The sequence below is a fragment of the Emys orbicularis genome, chromosome 1, assembly GCF_028017835.1.
Source record: "Emys orbicularis isolate rEmyOrb1 chromosome 1, rEmyOrb1.hap1, whole genome shotgun sequence".
In the NCBI taxonomy this organism is placed as follows: domain Eukaryota; kingdom Metazoa; phylum Chordata; order Testudines; family Emydidae; genus Emys; species Emys orbicularis.
The window spans coordinates 170,098,433-170,118,261 of record NC_088683.1 but is presented as its reverse complement, the minus strand read 5'-3'; positions in this window follow the sequence as shown (position 1 = coordinate 170,118,261).

Below are 19,829 nucleotides of genomic sequence, written 5' to 3'. Positions count from 1 at the left end.
ACAGACCAAGAGGTTGGGCCATGCCCCCCTGCAGTTCACAAACACTAAGATTCCCTTAGCCCAGGGGCTTCTCAGTTAACAGGGACTTTCCCAGCACCCAGTATTCAGTCTTTCTGGGAGCCTAAACCCCAAATGAATCCATTTTACTCTGTCTAAAGCTTATACAGGGTAAACTCATAAATTGTCCGCCCTCTATAATACTGATAGAGAGACATGCACAGCTATTTGCTCCCCCAGATATTAATTACTTACTCTGGGTTAATTAATAAGCAAAAGTGATTTTATTAAATATAAAAAGTAGGATTTAAGTGGTTCCAAGTAATAACAGACAGAACAAAGTAAGTTACCAACCAAAATAAAACAAAACATACAAGTCTAAGCCTAATACAGTAGTAAACTGAATACAGGTAAATCTCACCCTTAGAGATGTTCCAATAAGCTTCTTTCACAGACTAGACTCCTTCCAAATCTGGGCCCAATCCTTTTCAGACCAACGTTGTGGTTTATGGCCTGGGTCCAGCAATCACTCAGACCCTGGTAGTTACAGTCCTTTGTCCCAGTGTCTTTCAGGCATCTCTTTGGGATGGAGAGGCCATCTCTTGAGCCAGCTGAAGAAAAAACGGAGGGGCTTCTAGGGCCTTTTATATTCTCTCTCTTGTGGGCGAAAACCCCTTTGTTCTTCTGTGCAAAATGACAGCAACAAGATGAAGTTTGTAGCCTCCTGGGCAAGTCACATGTCTATAAATAATTCAGCTTTTTGCAGGCTGACACCACTGTTTACATGTTAGTTTGAACGTTTCCCAGGAAAGCTCAGATGTGGATTGGCGTCTCTCAAAGTCCATTGTCAGTTAAGTGTTGCTTAATTGGGCACTTACTCAAAATAGTCCTTTCTCAAGAAGCTGACCAAATGCTTCACTGATGCTACTTAGAATGAAACACATTGAGATACAAGTACATAGCCAATATTCATAACCTCAAATACAAAAATGATACACACATACAGACAGCATAATCATAACCAGCAAATTACAACCTTTCCATAGACACTTTACTTGACCTCCTTTGAACAAGATTTGGTGCGACTATAGGACCTTGTTTGCAACAATGATCTATTTGGTCATGGTTCATGTCAATAATGTCACAACCCTATCCTAATATGTCATGATTTTCCCCCCACCTGCGCTCCCGAGACTTTTGTGGATGCCACCTCCCCATGCACATGGTTCACAGCCTTGGGATCTTAGTGTGGATTCTTGCCATGTACATTGTGATATATGGCATTATTTACTCACCTGCTCAGCTGATATGAGGCCTTCCATAGTATAGTTCTCTCGCCTTAGCATTGGTTGAAAGACTAGAGTGCTATTTACCCCAGACTATACTTTTAAGATCTTTGTGTGTATTTCCCTCTCACCCAGCATGTGGCATTATTTATACTGGTCCATAGCTTCCAGACTAGCTCACTCAACTATGAATTTCACAAATGAATTGTGGCCTACCCAAATTTACTTAACAAAGATGGTCAGTGGAATCAACTGTTGTCATGGGCTAATGATCATATGTTGCTATGTGAATGTCAAAGCCAAGACTGGTTGGGGGATAAAACATAAAGAATAAACCCAGATAGTTATAGAAGTGGAAGACATTTATCTTGTGAGGACCTTCAGTTCCAGTGACTTTTTTCCTTCCATTACACTGATGATGAGGCATTGATATAATGAAGTGATAAATATTCTCTTTCTGCGGTATTACTGGAAAAACTGTATTCTCATTGGCTTAGTAATGACCAAACATCCTGTTGTGTGCTCTGGCTAATCAGAATCTGGCCTATTCTGAAAAGTGTGATTTAATGTAAACATATAAACTAGTTTCTGACTAGCTAAAATAGCTAGTCCTAAAACGTAATAGGCAAAATCTCAACTTTCTCCCGGCTTGACATGAATTCCCTTTGGCAGAAAGCCAAAAGAATCACTTTGGCACACGTCAGATTCTTGCAACATTTTTTCATAGCATATGTGAACAATTGCAAACTTTGTTTTAAACCAGTTCTCACCATTGGCTGAAACTAAAAGTTCTTAATAATAGAGTAATTTTACCACAGGTTAGGATTATTTCTTTTAATTAAATTACTTTCTGGAATTGTGACTATTGTCTTTTACATATCTTTGCTTCCACAGTAGAAAAACTGGACTGTAACAGGATCAATAGGTTGGAGGGAAAACATAAGGGTCAGGTTTAAGAAAATTGGAGGAGATGAAAGAACCACTTGTTGACCTGTGAATGACTGATTCTTGTAACACCAGTGTTGTCCAGATTAGCAGTGAACACCTTTGTGTAATGATATCTAGCCATATTCATTTTGTATGTGGAAAAACTGAGCAGTTAATTTAGGCATAATGAACTGGGATATGATTTGCTTTATTATTATTGCAGTGTATAAACACTGAATGGAGTTTTCGTATTAATGCATTTTGACACATTTGTGTTTTTAATAGGGTGCGGGAGTCCCAATAAATCTGGCCATCTCTGTCAGGTGGCACAAGCCACTGGTATTGGTTGATTTACCAAATGGTACAGAGGGAGTCAGAGTCAAGACTGGAATTCAGGCATTTCTGATTCCTACTGAGGTATTAATCCTTGAGCTTTGTGATCAGTAACTTCCTGATCTAAATCCACCACTCTTGGAAGAGAGTTGAAGAAAACAGACCTGAGAAAATAGATCTTTTTTTCCTGTCAAACTGTCACGGGGATATTCAACTGCACTTTAAGATATTTCCAGAAGCATTAACATGAATTTCTTTCATTATTTTCAGCTTGCCTTTCTGAAGATTTTACATAAATTCATTAGAGAGAGGATGTAATATCTATGGGCGCCATCCTACAAACACTCACTACTAGACATAATGCTTACCTCTGTGGGTGCCTTACTTATCTCCTCTAAAGTTTTGTTCTCTCAAATTCAGATAAAGTCTACAGAATGTGCAATTCATGCTGGCACTGACCAAGAATTCACTTTGTTTTTCTGACATGAACTGTCACATTTCATCCTTTATTAGCAATAACTTGGAGATGCAGTTCTCTCTAATTATGACAGTTAGTGGCCAGCAAAGATCTGATATGTAATCATGACACTAGGAAAGGTTTTTTCTATGCCACAGTCTCTGATCTTTTCTTAGATACAGTCTCCATGCACATCGCCTGTTTGGACTTACCCCAAAATTCAGCAAATTGAACAAACTCCTAAACTTAAGCAATTTCCAAATTCCGATTTGGGGAGGAAAGGGACTGCTTATGGTATACTTTCCCTGAAACACTAATGCTTTTTGGGAACCCAGGGTTTCTCACTGACAATGCTGTAAGTAGCTGGGTGCTTTGAGAATTCTACCCTCAGCTTCTTAATAATAGCAAAAAATGTACCTCACCAAAACATGACTACTGGGACCACAAGGATCTGTCCGAATCTCATATCTGCAGCTGCTTCTGTTAGAGATGACATATTCTGCTTCAGAGAGTGATGTTCTTGTCAGTGCACAAAAAACTTGTTCCACCTTTTTCAATTTATGGAAAATTCAGAAACACATGCAAAGAAGTGAGCAGTATTGATGCTCCACTCAAGGCAATAATTGGGTTCTGCAGCTGCGTGTTCATTATATGATATTGAAACAATGAAACATCCTATGTGATAGACAAAAGCTATTTCTGGATTTTTTCCTACCGCTTTGTCAACACCTTGACATGAATTTCTGTTGAAGTGTGGGATGGATTATCATCTTCCTCTTCTTTCCAAAGAGTCATAATTGTTGTCTCCCAGTTAGATTTGGAAGCTCTGCATGTCATGAGCACAGGAAGAACACACAGTATGTGAGAATCTTTTGGCAGTTCCATCACCAGCGACATCCAGAGTAGAACAGACATCAAAAAGAAGGTGAAGAGTATCTGTGTGAACCAAAAATACGATATCTCTTCCATAGAACATGTTATAACACGCTTTCACATCAAAGTGAAGGTTTAGTTTGCTTTGTCATTAAGTTACAAGATGCATGCATGAACATCACTGTAACGCTTAGATATATTGCTTGTACTCTTATTATATGTTTCCCCTCTGATGTCTCAAAGGGTAGTATCTAATTCTTCCAAAATAACAAGACAGTGTGATTGAGAGACTAATGTGAGCATACAGACACCAGACTGGCTTCATTAAGTCAATGAGAGTTCTGCCATTGATTTCAATTCGATCACAATTTCATCCCATGTGCTTTGGTAGAGATCTAAAGGGTAATCTCCCATCCAGAAGTCCCTCATTTTATTAAGTCCCTCCTACAACATATCCTGCTCCATTGTGGTATCTCGAGGATCAAAAACTCTCTATAAGATTACCTTTTCCCACACAAACTGACATCAGGTATCAAATTGTTGCCAACTCTCATGATTTTATTGTGTTTTTGTGCTATTTAATGTTTTACTTGAAGCTCCAGTTCCTGGAGTCATGTGGTTAAGTGAGAATTTCAGCTTTTGTTTAAATAAAACACCTAGGTAGTTTTTATTCATTTTTAAATAAAATACCAATTGCTGATTTACTCTGAAACGGCCTCCTTTGTCTCAGAGAGAATTTGATTAGATAAAAGATATATGGCTAGATTGTACCTGGGCTCTCCATGGCTGCTCCCTACCAACTTGGTGTAAGGAGCTGGCACACTTGTGGTCCTTATACTCCACTGAATGCAAGGACTACTCAAGTTCAACACTGATGTTTATGCTAGACTTTCCAAGGGTGTCTGGAGGAGGTGAGTCATTGCCTTGCCCCCTTACATTGGCCATCAGAGCAGGAGTGCACATTGCTATTTTTAATGGTGGTGCAGCAGTTGTGTTTCCCTGTGGTTCCTAGGGGCACTGTGTCTATCTAAAGGCCTCCCTTCAGACACCACTATTCAACCAGCCCTTTGGAAATAGCAATTCCTCTTGGTAGTTCTGATTCACTGTGCTTTAGCTGGGGTTGTTACTACTTACTCATGTGGCTGCACTTCATACTTAGACCTTCCTGACTTCTAACTCACACTAGCACAGAAGAATATATTTTTGTGCCTTGTTCATCTTCCACAGTGCCCAGATATAGTGCATGGGATTAGTACCATCTTTTCTATCACCTCAAAAATAACAGGAGTACTTGTGGCACCTTAGAGACTAACAAATTCATTAGAGCATAAGCTTTCGTGGGCTACAACCCACTTCTTCGGATGCATATAGAGTGAACCATATATTGAGGAGATATATATACACACACACATACAGAGAGCATGAACAGGTGGGAGTTGTCTTACCAACTCTGAGAGGCCAATTAAGTAAGAGAAAAAAAAAAAAAAAAAAAAACTTTTGAAGTGATAATCAAGATGGCTCAGTACAGACAGTTTGATAAGAAGCAAGTGTGAAAATACTTACAAGGGGAGATAGATTCAATGTTTGTAATGGCTCAGCCATTCCCAATCACTATTTAGCCCTGAGTTGATTGTGTCTAGTTTGCATATCAATTCCAGCTCAGCAGTCTCTCGTTGGAGTCTGTTTTTGAAGTTTTTCTGTTTTAAGATAGCCACCCGCAGGTCTGTCAAAGAATGGCCAGACAGGTTAAAGTGTTCTCCCACTGGTTTTTGAGTATTATGATTCCTGATGTCAGATTTGTGTCCATTAATTCTTTTGCGTAGAGACTGTCCGGTTTGGCCAATGTACATGGCAGAGGGGCATTGCTGGCACATGATGGCATATATCACATTGGTAGATGTGCAGGTGAACGAGCCACTGATGGTATGGCTGATGTGATTAGGCCCTATGATGGTGTCACTTGAATAGATATGTGGACAGAGTTGGCATCGGGCTTTGTTACAAGGATAGGTTCCTGGGTCAGTGTTTTTGTTCAGTGATGTGTGGTTGCTGGTGAGTATTTGCTTTAGGTTGGGGGGTTGTCTGTAAGCGAGGACAGGTCTGTCTCCCAAGATCTGTGAGAGTAAACTCTGTGACTTTGTCCTCACCCACAACTATTTCACATTTGGGGACAATATATACCTTCAAGTCAGCGGCACTGCTATGGGTACCCGCATGGCCCCGCAGTATGCCAACATTTTTATGGCTGACTTAGAACAACGCTTCCTTAGCTCTCGTCCCCTAACGCCCCTACTCTACTTGCGCTACATTGATGACATCTTCATCATCTGGACCCATGGAAAAGAAGCCCTTGAGGAATTCCACCATGATTTCAATAATTTCCATCCCACCATCAACCTCAGCCTAGATCAATCCACACAAGCGGTCCATTTCCTGGACACTACTGTGCTAATAAGCAATGGTCACATAAATACCACCCTGTACCGGAAACCTACTGACCGCTACACTTACCTACATGCCTCCAGCTTCCATCCAGGACACACCACACGATCCATTGTCTACAGCCAAGCTCTAAGATATAACCGCATTTGCTCCAATCCCTCAGATAGAGACAAGCACCTACAAGATCTCTATCAAGCATTCTTAAAACTACAATACCCACCTGCTGAAGTGAAAAAACAGATTGACAGAGCCAGACGAGTACCCAGAAGTCACCTCCTACAAGACAGGGCCAACAAAGAAAATAACAGAACACCACTAGCTGTCACCTTCAGCCCCCAACTAAAACCTCTCCAGCGCATCATCAGAGATCTACAACCTATCCTGAAAGATGATCCTTTACTCTCACAGATCTTGGGAGACAGACCTGTCCTCGCTTACAGACAACCCCCCAACCTAAAGCAAATACTCACCAGCAACCACACATCACTGAACAAAAACACTGACCCAGGAACCTATCCTTGTAACAAAGCCCGATGCCAACTCTGTCCACATATCTATTCAAGTGACACCATCATAGGGCCTAATCACATCAGCCATACCATCAGTGGCTCGTTCACCTGCACATCTACCAATGTGATATATGCCATCATGTGCCAGCAATGCCCCTCTGCCATGTACATTGGCCAAACCGGACAGTCTCTACGCAAAAGAATTAATGGACACAAATCTGACATCAGGAATCATAATACTCAAAAACCAGTGGGAGAACACTTTAACCTGTCTGGCCATTCTTTGACAGACCTGCGGGTGGCTATCTTAAAACAGAAAAACTTCAAAAACAGACTCCAACGAGAGACTGCTGAGCTGGAATTGATATGCAAACTAGACACAATCAACTCAGGGCTAAATAGGGATTGGGAATGGCTGAGCCATTACAAACATTGAATCTATCTCCCCTTGTAAGTATTTTCACACTTGCTTCTTATCAAACTGTCTGTACTGAGCCATCTTGATTATCACTTCAAAAGTTTTTTTTTTTTTTTTTTCTCTTACTTAATTGGCCTCTCAGAGTTGGTAAGACAACTCCCACCTGTTCATGCTCTCTGTATGTGTGTGTGTATATATATCTCCTCAATATATGGTTCACTCTATATGCATCCGAAGAAGTGGGTTGTAGCCCACGAAAGCTTAGGCTCTAATAAATTTGTTAGTCTCTAAGGTGCCACAAGTACTCCTGTTATTTTTGCGGATACAGACTAACACGGCTGCTACTCTGAAATCTATCACCTCAAGCAGTTTTAGTTGTGTGCTTTTTTTTTTTTTTTTGTTCTTCTCTTTCCTTTTGCTTCAAAGCTCCACAGTTCTACTTTGTTGGACAATTCGTATTCTATGAAAAGTTAAAGAAAGAAATAAGATATTGAAAAAAGGTGTGTCTTTTATACAAAGCCCATTGACTACTGTATCTTGATATATTGCTTTGGCTCTCTGAAAACTTTCTGGATAGGTTGAGCTAGTCAAGAATTTTCTAATGGAACATTTTCCAATCAGAAAATGATTATTTGAATAAATTGAAATGTTTTGTGGGGATTTATCAAATTCATCAAAAATTTGGACAAAAAATATTTAAATATTTAATTGTGATAAGATTGAAGAGCTTTGTTTTGACTATATCTTTTGAGATTTTTATTATTTTAGACTATATGAAGTTGAAAATGTTAAAGTCAAAATGAAATGCTGAGAAAAGCTTAAAATTAAATATTTTGACCACAGGCGCTGACTTTCTGATTTTCCTGGGGGTGCTCCACCCAGGGCCCTGCCCTCACTCTACCCTTTCCCCGAGATCTCCAGGCTGCTTGTTCCCACCCTGTTCTGCCCCCTCCCCCAAGCGCCCCTTCCCGCCCCCTCAGCTGGGGACCACGGTTGAGCAATTTGGAAATGTGCTGGGGAAGAAAGGGAGGGCTCTGGCTCACTTGCCCCAGGTCCCCGGCACCTGAACCAGAGCGGGGAGTGGAAGTCACCTCCTCCCCAGGCAGGCTCTCTTAGGCAGCCTCCAGCCTGCCATGCTGCAGAACAGCATCCCAGTGGCTGGAAGAGGTGGGTCCCAGGCGGATCCTGCCCCTTCTGCCCCTACCCCTGCCCTTTCCACTCCCCGCCAGTGGGTACTGAGCACCCACTATTTTTTTCCATGGGCGCTCACTCCCGGAGTCAGCTGCTATGATTTTGACCTTATCAAAACAAAATGTTTCAATAAAGTCATTTTGATATTCTCTCAATGATTTTTTAAATTTCATTTTGTGGGAATAAAGTCTGACCTTGATGAGAGATGAAAGGAAATTTTGAAATGTCAGAATTTCCCACATTCGAATAGCTGAATTTAAAGTGTCCAACTTTTGCCAGTCATAGTTTTTGTCAGACAGTGCTAGGGGAATGCTCTAGATTGCAATGTTACATGACTTGAAAATTTCATGAAATTTCAGACCTATTTTCCCATTAACTGATGGTTTATATACAACTTCAGAATACCACAGATAATGCTAGAAAAAATGTGGTATAATATCTAATATAAACACTTTACACATTGTTTAATAATGTTCTGGCTTGGGGAAAAATAGATTACCTAATACATCTTGGCCATCTTTAGTCTGATGTTCTGACATTCTATTCAATTAAAATGCAGACAATATTGTGTATATTGCAGTGTATAGTCCACTGTCCAAATTGAGAGCTCCTTTATGGAATCCCCTTATGTTGTAAACCCACAGATCCAGATTAAGATTCATGATTTAATCTGAAGCATTTTATCTACACTTGTTGAGGGCAACAACAACAACAAAAAGTCCATGGGATGAAAAAAATCTCACTTATTAGCAGATTTCTCTGGGAGAAAAAATCACTCATTATTTCACCCTTGCAACATATGACTATAAAACTGATCAAAAAATCAGAGGGGATAGACACAGGAAACCTTTTACAAACATTTTTGTATTTGCAACTATAACCTCTAAAATCTAAATGGAAGTGAATCCCAGTGAGGAACTTAATTTTTGACCTTTTCTGTAGAAGGACAATCTCTGGCTTGGTCCACACATACAGCGACGTCAGTTTAACCAATGTAGATTTTGCACTAGTTTAGTTAAATGGGTGGAACTTTGATTATGGACACTCTTACATTAGTTTAAACCATAATAGTTGACATCAGTTTAACTTGTCCCTGTTATTTAATTGAATAACTAGATATATAAAAGAAGGGGGTGAAAATATATTATCTCCCAGCCTGCCTACTTTGGCACTTAAAGGTTAACCTCTTTGCTAAGGAAATCCAGGGAATTCTTGAACAGTTATGAACTCTAGGATGGATCGTCTGATGGGGGACAATATGATTGAAGGATGGAAATACTCATTGTGACATCTTGATTGCACCTCAGAATTCAATGGAGTTTGCAGACAGAGATCTTTAGAATCTCACAATGATATTGACGTAGTGTTGCACTTGCTATTTTTGTTAACTAACATGCACATTTTTATCACATTTATTGGAGGTTCATCTGATCTTGACTTCCATTTTAATGAATAACCATATTGCTTCCTGGGTGATTTTAATGAGGACCTGAGAAATTTGTTTTATTCTTCTGTTAGTTTTGTCCATCTGAGATTTCTTGAAACCCATTTTTACACATTATAAACACTGTATTCTATTGACCTTTGACTATTAATTCAGAAATATAGGGAAAAGAGAAGGATGGTATTCTCAAATTGAGTATCTTACATTTTGGTATAAATACACCTCTACCCCGATATAACGTGACCTGATATAACATGAATTCAGATATAACGCGGTAAAGCAGCGCTCCGGGAGGGCAGGGCTGCGCACTCCGGCGGATCAAAGCGAGTTCGATATAACACGGTTTCACCTATAATGCAGTAAGATTTTTTGGCTCCCGAGGACAGCGTTCTATCGGGGTAGAGGTGTATTATCTGTGTACCACATGTAGGTTTTTGTGGATGTTGCTTTAATCCCTAGTACTGAGCAGCAATTTTAACTCACATCTGATTTAAACAGTACTTTGTTTACTATGGCACGAATGGTGCCATTTGCTGAGCCCACACTGGGAAGGGGCCCATAACAACTACTTGGCAGGGAGGGAGCCACCAGCTGTGGTGGGACCTCACAGTTTCTGGTCAGGCACAGTAACCCAATCCTCCACTGAAGGGTGGGAAGAGGAGAGGAGAGAATTGGAAGTGGCTTGGCTCTGAAGGAGAGGTAGGGATCCTGACCTCGCCGTGCCCCATTGCCTCCAGCCAGCCGCTCGCTCCGGGGAACAACACCCATCACTCCTTGCCCCAATGCCCCCGGCTGGCCCCTCGCTCCAGCGACCCACCCCACCATGCCAATGGAGGTTCACAAATATGTTTGGCGCTGTGCCCACAAAAGGTTAATCCGGCCCTGGATTAAACACCCAGGTTCCATGTTGTGTGCCTGCAAGGTTAATGATTCAACATATATTGTTTCAAGCACAGATGAAAATGAAGATGAGATCTGAATTATACATTTTTTGATGTAAGATATTAAGTGTTGATAATTTGTATAACTATGGTTTGTTTTAAAAGAAAATGGCGCAGCACCTTTTGTCTGGCAATCTAAAAATGCTTTAAACACATTAATTAATTTTATTCAAACTACTAAAAAGTAGGTATTATCTCTGTCTTATACATGGAGGAATGGAACCACAAAGGGGTATTGGCCCTGTGATGGGGCTTAATCCCCATCACCTGTAAGGGCAAGGGAAAGAAGCTAGTTAGTTATGCTCTGCACCCGGGAGGAGATTCACTAATTGTTTCCTGGACAGAGGCAGTGGAGCTAGGCTGTATAAGGAGCTGAGGGAGGGGCACTGATGGGTTGAGACCTAGGAGAGAGCAGCTAGTGACAGTTTTCTCTCCCTAGGAAGGACCTGGAAGAAATTTGGGATTGGCTGTGGCCAGAAAATAGACTACAGGAGTAGCATTAGGTCCTGCGGTGGGACCCTAGAGTGGAGAGGAGCCCTGAGCTAGGGTCGATGTGCACCAGGGAATGAGATGGAAGCCCATGAGAGGTGAAGGCTAGTTTTAGTGGTACTTTGACCTGCTTGAGGGAAAAGCCTTGGAGATCAGTATCCTGACAAGGGACAATTCAAGTTGAGTCTAAGAGGGGCAAAGGACCTTTGGTTTAAAACTGAATCCCTGAAAGGGACTGACATGTTGTTTGACTTGGATAGAGGGCTAAGCCACAGAGGACCCAGTGAGAGACTCCAGAGAAGAGACTGATGAGGATTGGTCAATATGGTCAAGAAAGTGGCCCCCAAAGGGGTATGAGAGGCAAATGCTGTATCTGGGCAGGAGAGGGTGTCCTAGAGGTAAGGATAACTTTGACAGGCCCTAATTCAGGAATTTAGTTAAGCACATGCTTAACTTGAATCATGTCCCATTGAAATCAAATCAAGCTATGCACATGCTATCGCATGTCCCTGAATAGGGATGGATGGATGTGCTTTCCTAAAGCAGGGAGTAAGGGCCATATTTTCAAGGTATTCAGGCGCCTAAAGATGCAGGTAGGTACCTAGTGGGATTTTCAGAACACCTAAAGAGGTTAGGTTCCTAAATTGCATTGATTTCAGAGGGAGTTAGGCACCTAGGGCCTCTTGAAAATCCCATGAGCTGTCTACTGCATCTTTAGGTACCTAAATACCTTTGGCCATATTTGACTTACCTAAGGGTGTGCACTGAGTCAGGAGCAGAGCCAGAAAGAGATCTTAAGTTTCCAAGTCCCCTGCCCTAAGCACGAGATAACACTGTCTCTATTCTTTCTTTTTGTAATCTTGGTCCATGACCTAGTCCTACAAATGCTTTGTTCTCATAATTAGTCCCATGGAAGTCAATGGAACTGCTCACATGAGTAAAGTTATTCATATATGTAAAGCTTTGCAGGATCAGGCCTATTAATTACAGGCCTCCCTTTCTCCGTTTTGCTATACTTCTCATTTTTTTGGGTTGAGCAGCAGGCAGGTGTTCTTAAACTGATAACAGAACCCCTGAGAAAGAAATTACCTGACCACCCACGGGATAATCAGAGGAGGTGAAATCACAGTAAAGCTGAGCTTCAGCTTTGCATCTAGGACAAAATGAATGTATATTTTCTGCCAGACAACTGTGTTTGTCCTGAGGAAAACCTTAGGAATGAAGCTCTGGCATTTTTCCACATGGAATGACTGCATCTATGGAAAAAGCATGAGTACTCAGCTTGCTTTCTGCTTATGTGCATTGTGTTGTGTCCCAGGTTACTGTGAACTTCTTTTTAAAATCAAAGTACTGAGGTTTCACTCTTACCTACGAGTTTTATTAAACATATGGGCACTGTTGAGCTCATAAAGTACTGTCCCCAGCTTTTAACATTGATCTCAGTGAATGCTGGAAATTCTCAGTCTTTTCCTTGGTTGTTTTCCAACTACTGGCTGGGAAGCTAGAGGGTATGTCCCCATGGCATTAGGCACTGGAACATTTACACTCCAATACAGTTATAATGGGGAAGACTGTCCAAGTTTTCAGCGAATTGTATAATTTTTTAAAATGCTACTATGGTTTGATGTGATATAGTTTATACAAATTTATTTGTAATTGGGTATTTTTGCTTCTAATCCTCCACAACTATCATCATTCTGTTAAAGGTGACATGAAAAAGAATGGACTTGTGCCCCTTTTTCAAATATTAGAAATCCAAGGCTTATCATACCTGAAATACTTCATGGATGATTGAAGACCCAATAAAACTATGACAACAAAGATAATGAGGGGAAGTGATTCTTTTTGGAGGGTACTTTTATTTGTTTTTGCTAGCACCTATTTAACTAAAACATGGAAGAAAAGTTCTCCTTGCTCCTCCAGTTAACAGCTGGGGGAGCTCCCAATCCGCATCTCTGTATTATCAAAGTGAGAATGCTAGTAAAAAGGGGAAAACCTCATTTTTTTCTTTTTGTAGGTCACCTTTAATTTCCTACTTATATCAATGGAATCTTGAGCCCTAGCTGATGCAATGTGTCTGGACACACCTGGAATATATATTTTAGGCATGTATCAAAGAATATCTATGCTCTGTAGAGTAACCAAAGTAAAAAATGTTAAACACGCCAAACCTAGACTGAACTCATCCCCACACAGAACCAAAGATCTGGAAGAGAAGGAAACAAATGACTCAGTGAAAACTACCGCCAAGGACAAAAGGGACCAATTCCCAGTGTATACAAAAGGATAGTGGGGAAAGGGCAGAGGGAGACAAAGTGGTTAAGATTAAGCTAACCTAAATAGATGGGACATGTGGCAAGTCCTAAAAACAGCTAGCAAGGGACTTCAATAAATCCTATCTGGGGGAAGCAGCAGAACAGGTGTGTTCTTATCTGGATTCATCTGAAATGCTAAACGGCAGCCAAGGGGTTACTTTACCCTTAACAATTTCTATTCAAGATGAACTCTGACCAGTCAGATCTGCTTGTATCATCAGGGTCTAATTCTCTTCTCTTTCTTACATGTTCTCTGCCAGTCACTTTATTTTCAGTCTGTTTTGGAGAATGTTTCATGTCATGTTAATGGATCAACCTCCTGTCTAGGTGCTATCAGAGTGTAACTTTAGCGCCCTCATAGCCAAGATAGAGTCTGCTCTGCAGACAGCTCTGGCCAAGAGAAGGTGCGCACAGGAATGCAGCAGGAGAAATCCCTTCCACCCCAGGGGCACCTGTTCCAACCCCCCCAGAGTGAACACACCCACCCACAGGAAAAGTACAACGGATATAAGAAAGGGAAATATTTATTTATAGAGAGGATGACAGGAGAAAAACAACCAGGGGAAATATAGGGGGAGTGGTAAAACAGGGTTGCATCCAAACCAAGGCCCCACAGGCCCAGTGGTAACACAGTCTGAAAGGGCAGACACCGAGCAATGTGTCTGCACACAGAGTTCAGGAGTCCTGAGCAAAGTTCCTGTCCAGGGGTGAGTCTTGGGTGCTCCTGGTCGTCTTCGGCGCCAGTAAACTTTCCCCAACAAACCCCTCCAGTGCCCTCTTCTGCCGCTCTCTGCAAAGCCACACAGAGCGACCACCTCCCCACTTATCTAGCTACAGCCTCCCTCCTTGTTCCCAATGCAGAGTCAGAAGCCCCAGTACTCACAGCCCCATGCAGCTCTGGGCAGCAGTGATACTGGGTCCAGCTCCGGCCTGTCCTTCTCGGCAATTTCTCCCTGGCACAGTGCTCCTCCGGGCTCCTGTCCTGGGGTGTCCCCGATCGGCCCTGTCCTTCCCAGGCTTCAGGCAGGTTCTCTGCTGCAGCCCTTCTCTCTCTGGAGCTCCAGAGCCACACACCCTGGAGTTTCCCTCCTTTCTTTCACTGCTCCCCATCCCCGCTTAGGAAAAAGATTTAAAGGGGCCATGCTCTCTAAACCCCAAAGGGGTTACAAGTGTAAAGATATTGCCCGAATTGTGAGTACTTGCTGCAGGGGGACTTCAGGGATATAAACAGTCTGTATTTTAGATCTGAGTCTATGAAACATTACAGAGTGTGATCGTTTGAAAGGTTAGGCAGAGGATTTTCAGAGTCCCAGTCATGGAATCCCATTAAACAGGGATTCCAAAAAGGTTTTTGTTTTAAAAAAATCATATTTATACATAGACCAGCTATCTGAATACCCATTTAAGTGCACCAATTGTCCCAGTGGGAAGTGCTGAGGACATTTAGAATTGCTGATGTCTCAAGATTTCTCAACTTCTTTTCTGTAAGATCTCAGTCCAACCACACATCTAAAGTGAGGGAACTATAGGATTCAATTTTTAAAGTGCATTGGTACAATTTAATAGCCAGTGTGCCGGATTATTAAATTGATAGTAAAGGAGAGTTGCAAAACCAACCTATTGGCAATGTAAACAGTTGTGACTGTTTATTTCGTATTCTCCAGTTACAAAGTATCATGTCTAAAACCTATCAGTTTATTTTATAAAAAGTCCTTAATAAAAAGAGGGATTGTAATGGAATATTATATTTCAGAAACAATTATCTACACCCAGGGCCGGTGCAAGGAAGTTTCGTGCCCTAGGCGAAACTTCCACCTTGCGCCACCCCCCCACCAGCTAACCCCGCCTCTGCCCCCCTGTGGCAGCTAACCACGCCCCCCACCCCTCCACCAGAGGAGCGCCCCCCGCAGCAGCTACCTCCCCTCTGCAGCTAACCCTGCCCTGGGAGCCCCCCTCCACGGAAGCTAACCCCACCCAGGGAGCCCGCCCCAGCTCACCTCCGCTCCGCCTCCTCCTCTGAGCACACAGCCCCCACTCTAATTCCCCTCCAATCGGCGCCGCAAGCCTGGGAGGGGAGGAGAATTAGAGCGGGGGCTGTGTGCTCAGTGGAGGAGGCAGAGTGGATGTGGATCTGGGGCGGGGAGTGGTTCCCCTGTGCACGTCCCCCCCCCCCCCGGTTACTGCGGGCGGCCCTCCCCACGCCCCCTCCCACCCGGCCCAGCTCACCTCCACTTCACCTCCTCGCCTGAGCGGGCTTTTAGGCGCCCTCAACTACTAGGCACCCTAGGCGGCCGTCTAGTTTGCCTAGTGGTTGCACCAGCCCTGTCTACACCTTAATCCTGCAAAGACTAGATGACCCTTATGGTCCCTTCTAAACCTATGATTCTATGTGTTCAACTTCACATAAAGTGAGTAGACCCACTAAAGTCCCTTTCTACCCTAAGCTCAGTAGGACTACCCACGGCATGTAAAGTTAAGCATATGCACAAGTCTTCTCAGGACTGGAGCCTAAAGTAGGTGGTGAGGGGTGATGCTCAGGATCCCAGTGGGCAGCAGAATTGTTTGGGTGAGTGGTAGGTAGAGCTATGCAGAACTCAGTGGTTTCAGTACACTTGTTTTTTACGGTGGTTGGAGGGTTTCAGTTCTTGTGCTTTAGGTTCACTTTTCATTTCAGAGTCAAATAAATCTGACATCTCAAAGCAAAATCTAGACATTGTCTAAAGTGGGGATTTTACCCATCACCCCTTAATGTAGTTGCACCAGTATTAACATCTAATGTAGACAGGCAAAGCCATAATTCCCACTGATGCAGCTACACTTGCTGGAATCCAGTGTGAGTTGCACCAGTGCAGATCACCATTTATAGCAGCTTTGCCTGTCTACACTACACTACACAAGTGCTAAACATTGGTGGGAGCCACAGACAGTTATAGGAGGGCAAATTCCTGGTGTGGTTCTATACAGCTGAGATTCACATGAATTTGGGTGTCTTGCCTGTTTAGATTCTAAACTCTTTGGCTTTGTCTTGACTAGGATTTAAAGTTGTGATGTTAGCTCACCATAGCTAGCTTGCTTAACAAATACTTTCTAAAACTCTAATCAAGACAAGGCAAGTCCTGTTTTAGCACAAATTAAGCTAGTTGAGGGAAATCCCACGGGAAATCTGGGAAATAGACCCTGTTAGCACATGCTTGAATATAACTTACCTTGTTTGGAATGAAGTTTTAAAAGGTGTTAGTTAGAATGAACTAGATCAAGCTAACACAATCTAACAACACACCTTTGAATCCCAGTCCAGACAAAGCCTGTGGGGCAGGGACTGTCTATCACTGTGTATCTGTATAGCACCTAGCAGTTTCACATGGTTTCCACCAAACCCATCAATTCCTCCTGGAAGCAGTAGGGAAGGAAGGGCTTAGCTTGAAATTTGCCTGAAATCTGTCTGAAATTCAGCCCAAATTCATCACAACTTTTAAGAATCTGGGCTCACCTGTGCTGACTTCTGTGTTTGTTACACAACCCAAGACCAGGAGAGTTGCCTGGTTTTCATCACAAAAGTTTTGCTCAGCTGTGTTGGCAGGGACAGGGAGGGAAGGGTGCTGCAATGTTGCTGTTGGAGAATTAGTATCAGGATGGGTAGATAAGCTGGCTAGGTAGGAAGGAAGAGAAATGAATATGAAGGTGTGTCGTGGTCAAAGACACCCACGCATTGATTTTAGTTTACAGACTCAAGCCTGAGGCCAGTTTATTGACATACATACCAGTGCACTGGGGTGCAGTCCGAAGACTGACACCCCTAGGTCAGCACGCAGGCTGCCTTTATTTCGTTAAACTGCAAGCACAGTACAAATTATACGTCATTTGCAAGAAATAAGAGTTGGGGTCAGTCCCCCTTTCCCGGTACCTTCCTAATTATTTTCCGAGAATTGGGTGTTTATTTGGGTAGAGGGGCACTTCTTGGTGGCTTCCGATATGGGCAGTGCTTGGCATTCATTCGGGGTATATTCTCGGCAGGGTGCATAGTACCTTCCGGGTGTTACGGTCAGTGTACCGGGGAGTGGTTGACAGGACGCTTAAAGAAGGTATTTAATTGGCTAGTTTTGCATTTAGCTAGAAATTCGGGGAGGTTACAGAGCACCCAGAAGAGAACCATGATTGGCTACCTTGCATTTAGCTGGAATCACGGAGTGGGTCACAGATCACCCAAAGGAGAAGCTGCATTTAGTCAATTTGCATTTAGCTAAAGTTACCTATTGCTTCACACAAGCGGTTATTATATTTCATCAGCCATGAACATATTTCATTAGTGCTGCTGCCGGGGCTTTTTATTCTTTCCCTCCTTGCCCCCCCCCTCCCTCCTCTGGTCATGACCCTTGACCGAGTTTGGCAGGGAATTGTACAGCTTAGTCATGTACCGAGCCTCTGTCAGAGGGTCTGAATTTGGGCCTTCGGTGTTACTTAGGTTATTAAAAAGAAGGCCCCCCAGTTCTTTTTTCCCCACAGGTGAGAGACTCTAGGAAGAGCTTAGCGGGGATGGGGGAGGGAGTGAGAAGGAAGGAAATGGATGACAGTGAATATAAATGCAGAAAGATAGTTGGCTAGATTCTCAGGCTGGTGTAAGTCTGCAAAGCTTCACTGACTTCAGTGGAGCTATGTCAATTTACACCACCTAAGAACCTGGCCCTGAGCATCATCCAGTTCCCACTAACATCAATGGGATTCTTTCCAGTGACTTTAGTGGGAGTTGGGTCAGGACTAAACTGCTAAAGACCACCCTCAACAACAGCGAAAATTGAGAAACATAAAGAATATTTAGGATTGAACTTGCGCATCTCCTGAATCTGAACTCAATGAGTGGGTTTGGTCAACCTCTAAGCATGTACAAAATAGGGAACTGCGCACCTACCTAAGTTTTGCATTCCTAAATGTGGCTTTTACTTACCGAAGTGCAAGATTTTGACCAAGTTCTTTTCTCAGTTGCATCAGTGTAAATCTGGACTAATTTTGCTGTCTTCAATGTAGGATTCGATCCAATGCAAAATGTATGGATGCTACTTGGGTGCCACTTCTTAAAAGGTGACCCTTAAATTTTATTGTTAAAATATTTAATTAAACTAAAGCTATTAACAGGAAAACAATATCTGACACTTTTTAGAAAATTGATGAGATTGAATCTTTTAAGAAATTTATGATTAGAAACAATTCTGCCTAAAATATTAACTTTGCCTGATGAGAGAATTTACACACATCATTAAAATATACATATCTTGAAAAGAGCACATTTTTGTAGTGGTTATGGAGAGTTGCATGACATGGACTTATTTCATTATTAAATAATATTAACAATTTATTAGGCTGGAATAAAAATACCAAGCCATTTACATTGCAAGCAGAAATTTTGGACTATGAAATATTGTCTGAGTCAGCATTAGAAACCAATTAAAAGTACAGAGGTAGGAAAATGTAAAAAGAAGGTGGGGGGAAGGTAGGATGAGACTCATGTAAAAAAAGATGATGAGAAGAGATGGACAAAGAACATTGATTAGAAAGTATTATTGTGTTGTTTCTTTTGATCTATTAAAGATGTCCAGCCAATCTGTACTTGTGCTGAAAATACAACACAGAGAACCAGACTGAGCCTGTGGCTAGCGCACCAGACTGTGACTCAGGGTGGCCTGAATTCTGTTCATGTCTCTGCCACTGACTTGGGTGAATCACTTAATCTCTCCGTGCCTCTGTTTCTCCCAGACCTTAGTCTGTCAATTAGACTGTAAATTCTTCAAAGCAAGGAGTGGTTCTAACTATGTGCTAGTACAGTGCATAACACAGTGGGGTCTAATCTTGATTTGTGTTACAGTAGCACTTAGATGACCCAGTCTTGATCTCGAGGCACTTTTTCAGTATTACTAATAATGCAACCGAGAATAAAAATCATGAATTTTAAAAACTTTACTGGCCAAAACTGTTTCCTGGCAGAGCCCATTATATCATCATTAAATATTCCACAACCAATTGCCCCCAATTCCTGAAGCCACTGCTCCCCATGAAAGTAGATTAACTAGGACCTGATTTGCAGAGGTCCTGAACATTCCACACTCTAACTAAAGTCTAGAAGGCAATGCTCTTGAAAATCAAGTGTCACACTTTGCAGCATGCCCTGCAGGTCAACAAAACCAGGGTTTGTTGGACAGGGAAAGGAAATGAATT